Genomic DNA, 6,113 nt, shown 5'->3' on the forward strand with positions numbered 1-6,113 from the left:
TTTTTAACATAAATGGATGTTGAATTTTCTCAAAGGCTTTCTCTGCATCTATTGAGATAATCATATGGCTTTTATTTTTCATTTTGTTAATGTGGTGTATTACATTGATTGATTTGCAGATATTGAAGCATGTTTGCATCCCTGGGATAAAGCCCACTTGGTGATGGTGTATGATCTCTTTAATATGTTGTTGGATTCTGATTGCTAGAATTTTGTTAAGGATTTTTGCATCTATGTTCATCAGTGAGATTGGCCTGTAGTTTTCTTTTCTTGTCACATCTTTGTCAGGTTTTGATATTAGGGTGATGGTGGCCTCATAGAATGAATTTGGAAGTTTACCTTCCTGTGAAATTTTCTGGAAGAGTTTCAGTAGGATAGGTGTTAGCTTTTGTCTAAATTTTTGGTAGAATTCAGCTGTGAAGCTGTCTGGACCTGTGTTTTTGTTTGCTGGAAGATTTCTGATTACAGTTTCAATGTCCTTGCTTGTGATGGGTCTGTTAAGATTTTCTATTTCTTCCTGGTTCAGTTTTGGAAAGTTGTACTTTTCTAAGAATTTGTCCATTTCTTCCAAGTTGTCCATTCTATTGGCGCATAGATGCTGATAGTAGTCTTTGACGATGCTTTGTATCTGTGTGTTGTCTTTTGTGATCTCTCCATTTTCATTTCTAATTTTATTGATTTTATTTCTCTCCCTTTGTTTCTTGATGAGTCTGTCTAATGGTTTCTCAATTTTATTTATCCTCTCAAAGAACCAGCTTTTGGCTTTGTTGATTTTTGCTATCATCTCTTTTGTTTCTTTTGCATTTATTTCTGCCCTAATTTTTAAGATTTCTTTCCTTCTACTAACCCAGGGGTTCTTCATTTCTTCCTTTTCTAGTTGCTTTAGGTGTACAGTTAGGTTATTTATTTGACGTTTTTCTTGCTTCTTGAGGTATGCCTGTATTGCTATGAACCTTCCCCTTAGCACTGCTTTTACCCATAGGTTTTGGGTTGTGTTTTCATTTTCATTCGTTTCTATGCATATTTTTATTTATTTTTTGATTTCTTCTGTGATTTGTTGGTTATTCAGCAGCGTGTTGTTCACCCTCCATATGTCTGAATTTTTAATAGTTTTTCTCCTGTAATTGAGATCTAATCTTACTGCATTGTGGTCAGAAAAGATGCTTGGAATGATTTCAATGTTTTTGAATTTACCAAGGCTAGATTTATGGCCCAAGATGTGATCTATCCTGGAGAAGGTTCTGTGTGTGCTTGAGGAAAAGTTGAAATTCATTGTTTTGGGGTGAAATGTCCTATAGATATCAATTAGGTCTAACTGGTCTATTGTATCATCTAAAGTTTGTGTTTCCTTGTTAACTTTCTGTTTAGTTGATCTATCCATAGGTGTGAGTGGGGTGTTGAAGCCTCCCACTATTATTGTGTTATTGTTAATTTCCCCTTTCATACTTGTTAGCATTTGTCTTACATATTGTGGTGCTCCTATGTTGGGTGCATAAATATTTATAATTGTTATATCTTCTTCTTGGATTGATCCTTTGATCATTATGTAGTGTCCTTCTTTGTCTCTTTTCACCTTTATTTCAAAGTCTATTTTATCTGATGTGAGTATTGCTACTCCTGCTTTCTTTTGGTCTCTATTTGTGTGGAATACCTTTTTCCAGCCCTTCACTTTCAGTCTGTATGTGCCCCTTGTGTCCAGGTGGGTCTCTTGTAGACAACATATATAGGGGTCTTGTTTTTGTATCCATTCAGCCAGTCTTTGTCTTTTGGTTGGGACATTCAACCCATTTACATTTAAGGTAGTTACTGATAAGTATGATCCCATTGCCTTTATTGTTTTGGGTTCGAGTTTGTACATCCTTTTTGTGTTTCCTGTCTAGAGAAGATCCTTTAGCATTTGTTGAAGAGCTGGTTTGGTGGTGCTGAATTCTCTCAGCTTTCACTTGTCTGTAAAGCTTTTGATTTCTCCTTCATATTTAAATGAGATCCTTGCTGGGTACAGTAATCTTGGCTGTAGGTTATTTTCTTTCATCACTTTAAGTATGTCCTGCCATTCGCTCTTGGCCTGAAGAGTTTCTACTGAAAGATCAACTCTTATCCTTATGGGGATCTCCTTGTGTGTTATTTGTTGGTTTTCCCTTGCTGCTTTTAATATTTGTCCTTTGTGTTTGATCTTTTTAATTTGATTAAAATGTGTCTTGGGGTGTTTCGCCTGGGGTTTATCCTGTTTGGGAGTTTCTGGGTTACTTGGACTTGGGTAGCTATTTCCTTCTCCATTTTAGGGAAGTTATCAACTATTATCTCTTCAAGTATTTTCTCATGGCTTTTCTTTTTGTCTTCTTGTTCTGGGACTCCTATGATTCGAATGTTGGGGCATTTAACATTGTCCCAGAGGTCTCTGAGGTGGTCTTCATTTCTTTTAATTCTTTTTTCATTTTTCCTCTCTGCTTTGTTTATTTGCACCATTCTATCTTCCACCTCACTTATCCTATCTTCTGCATCAGTTATTCTACTGTTGGTTCCCTCCAGAGTGCTTTTCATCTCAGTTATTGCATTATTCATTATATACTGACTCTTTTTTATTTCCTCTAGGTCCTTCTTAAACTTTTCTTGCATCTTCTCAATCCTTGTCTCCAGACTATTTATCTGTAACTTCATTTTGTTTTCAAAATTTTGGATCATTTTTACTATCATTGTTCTCCATTCTTTTTCAGTTAGTCTCCTCTCTTCAGTTATCTCTTCCTCTTTTGTTTGGATTGGTGGGCATTTAACATGTTCCTTTCCCTGCTGAATATTTCTCTGCCTTTTCATCTTGTTTAGGTTGCTGTGTTTTGGGTGGCCTTTCTGTATGCTGGAAGTTTGTGGTTCCTCTTTACTGTGGAGGATCCTCCCTGTGGGTGGGGTTGGCCCAGTGCTTGTCAAGGTTTCCTGGTTAGGGAAGCTTGTGTCAGTGTTCTGGTGGGTGGAGCTGGATCTCTTCTCTCTGGAGTGCAATGAAGTGTCCAGCAGTGAGTTTTGAGGTGTCTATGGGTTTGGTGTGACTTTTGGCCACCTGTATTTTTGTGCTCAGGGTTATGTTCCTGCTTTGTTGGAGAATGAGCTTGAAATGTCTTGCTCTGAAACTTGTTGGCTCTTGGGTGGAGCTTGGTTTCAGTGTAGGTATAGAGGCTTTTGTATGAGCTTTGGTCAATTAATGGTCCCTGGAGTCAGGAGCTTTCTGGTGTTGTCAAATTTTGGATTTAGGCCCCCTGCCCCTGTCTTTCAGTCTTATTCTTATAGTAGCCTCAAGTCTTCTTCATCCATACAGCTCCAGTACTAAAACATCTAGGTTAATGGCGAAAAGATTCTCCACAGTGAGGACACCCAGGAGGTTCACAGAGTTACATGAAGAAGAGAAGAGCGAGGAGGGAGATAGAGGTGATCAACTTAGTAGGAGAAGAGAGGGAATCAAAAGGGGAGAGAGCAGTCTAGCCAGTAATCAATTCCCTATTGAGCAATCGTCTTTTAATTTCATGGCTGCAGTCACCATCTGCCATGATTTTGGGGCCCAAAAAAACTAAAGTCTCTCACTGTTTCCATTGCTTCCCCATTTATTTGCCATGAAGTGATGGGAACAGATGCCACGATCTTAGTTTTCTGAATGTTGAGTTTTAAGCAAACTTTTTCACTCTGGTCTTTCACTTTCGTCAAGAGGCTCTTTATTTCCACTGCAATTTCTGCCATAAGAGTGGTGTCATCTGTATTTCTGAGGTTATTGATACTTCTCATGGCAATCTTGATTCCAGCTTGTGTTTCACCCAGCCCAGCATTTCTCATGATGTACTCTGCATATAAGTTAAACAAGCAGGGTGACAACATACAGCCTTGAAGTATTCCTTTCCCCATTTAGAACCAGTCTGTTGTTCCAAGTCCACTTCTAACTGTTGCTTTTTGACTGGAATACAGATTTCTCAGGAGGCAGGTCAGGTGGTCTGGTATTCCCATCTCTTGAAGAATTTTCCACAGTTTGTGTGATCCACAGAGTGAAAAGGCTTTAGTGTGGTCAATAAAGAAGAAGTAGATGTTTTTCTGGAACTCTCTTGCTTTTTGGATGATCCAACAGATGTTAGTAATTTGATCTCTGGCTCCTCTGCCTTTTCTAAATGTAGCTTGAACATCTGGAAGTTCATATTTCACGTACTGTTGAAGCCACGGTTGGAGATTTTGGAGCATTACTTTGCTAGCGTGTGAGACAAGTGCGATTGTGGAGTAGTCTGAACATTCTTTGGCATTGCCTTTCTTTGGGATTGGAATGAAAACTGACCTTTTCCAGTCCAGTGCTCATGGCACAGTTTTCCACATTTTTGGAAAACATTTTTTTTCCGAATGTTTTTGGAGATTTCCAAATTTGCTGCCATTTTGAGTGCAGCACTTTCACAGCATCACCTCTTAGGATTAGAAATAGCTCAACAGGAATTCCATCACTTCCACTAGCTTTGTTCTTAGTGATGCTTCCTAAGGCCCATTTGATTTCACATTCCAGGATATCTGGCTCTAGGTGAGTGATCACACCCTCGTGTTTATCTGGGTCATGAAGATCTTTTCTGAATATTGCTTCTGTATATTCTTGCCACCTCTTCTTAATATCTTTTCCTTCTCTTAGAACCATACCACTTCTGTGCTTTAGTGTGCCCATCTTTGCATGAAATATTGCCTTGGTATCTCTAATTTTCTTGAATAGATCTCTAGTCTTTCCCATTCCATTGTTTTCTTCTATTTCTTAGCATTGATCAGTGAGGAAGGGTTTCTATCTCTCTTTCTTATTCTTTGGAACTCTGCATTCTAATAGGTTTATCTTTCCTTTTCACCTTTGTCTTTAGCCTCTCTTCTTTTCTCAATTATTTATAAGGCCTCCTCAGACCACCATTTTGCCTTTTAGCATTTCTTTTTCTTAGGGATGGTCTTGATCACTGCATCCTATACAATGTCACGGTGTCTTCTGTGTAGGCAGGAGTCAGAGCCACCAGGATGTTCCACTGACTCTCCTGCTGCCCTAATGTTAGACCCTCAGGTGGGTCTGGTTAATTCATGAGTTTCCACTTGTGGGATGGACGACAGCAGAAGTCAAAATGCTAGACCCTTGCACGGTACATTCTTTGGGCTTTCCTCCCACATGTCTGACCAGAGTGTCCACACCAACTCTATGTACCCACGTGAGTCCGGACCTGCCCTGATGCAGTTTCTCTCCAGGAATGATGGTGGAAACATATCAACATCTGCTAAACTTACAACTGAAACTGTAACAACATCTGCTCACAGCTCCTCCTTTGTAGCACCTGCAGGAAGACTGGGACAGAGAGCTCATTTAGTCATCTGTAAGCAACTGCAAGGCTTTATTTCCCACTTGGTTTTCATACAGGACCCCTGGCACAGCTCCACACTGCCCATTACTGAGAGAAGCTAGCCTAGTCTCCTCCCCTCCTGTTGATTTTATTGATTTATTTTTGCATGTGTTGGGTCTTCCTTGCTGTGCCCAGGCTTTCTCTACTTGTAGGGACTGGGGGCTTTGTGTGTATGTGGCTCTTTCAGTGTATTTGTGTGTCTCTGTCTCATTGTGTGTTTCTCCGTCTCGTTGTGTGTGTCTATGTGTGTGTGTCTCTCATGTTTGTGTGTGTGTGTCCCTCCTAGTGTCTGTGTCTCTGTGTGTCTGTGTGTGGCCTCCCTCTCAGTGTGTATGTCTCTCTCTCAGTGTGTGTCTGTGTATGTGTATGTGTATGTGTCAGTGTGTGTGTGCTTTCTCTCGTTGTGTGCCTCTCTCTCAGTTTCATGTGTGTGTGTCTCTTTCACAGTATGTGTCTCTCAGTGTGTGTGTGTGTGTCTTTCAGTGGGTGTATGTGTCTCTGTATGTTTGTGTCTATCAGTGAGGTCAACAGAGGATGAGATAGTTGGATGGCATCACCGACTCAATGGACATGATTTGGGTAAATTCTGGGAGTTGTGGATGGACAGGGAGACCTAACGTGCTACGGTTCATGGTGTTGCAAAGAGTTGGACACGACTGAGTGACTGAACTGAACAGACTTACAAATTGGACCACCTGAATCATTTCCCCTAGGAGTTCACTGACACCACCC

The sequence above is a fragment of the Bos grunniens genome, chromosome X, assembly GCF_055505025.1.
Source record: "Bos grunniens cultivar Pamir isolate PY7600 chromosome X, Bosgru_T2T1.0, whole genome shotgun sequence".
Taxonomy (NCBI): domain Eukaryota; kingdom Metazoa; phylum Chordata; class Mammalia; order Artiodactyla; family Bovidae; genus Bos; species Bos grunniens.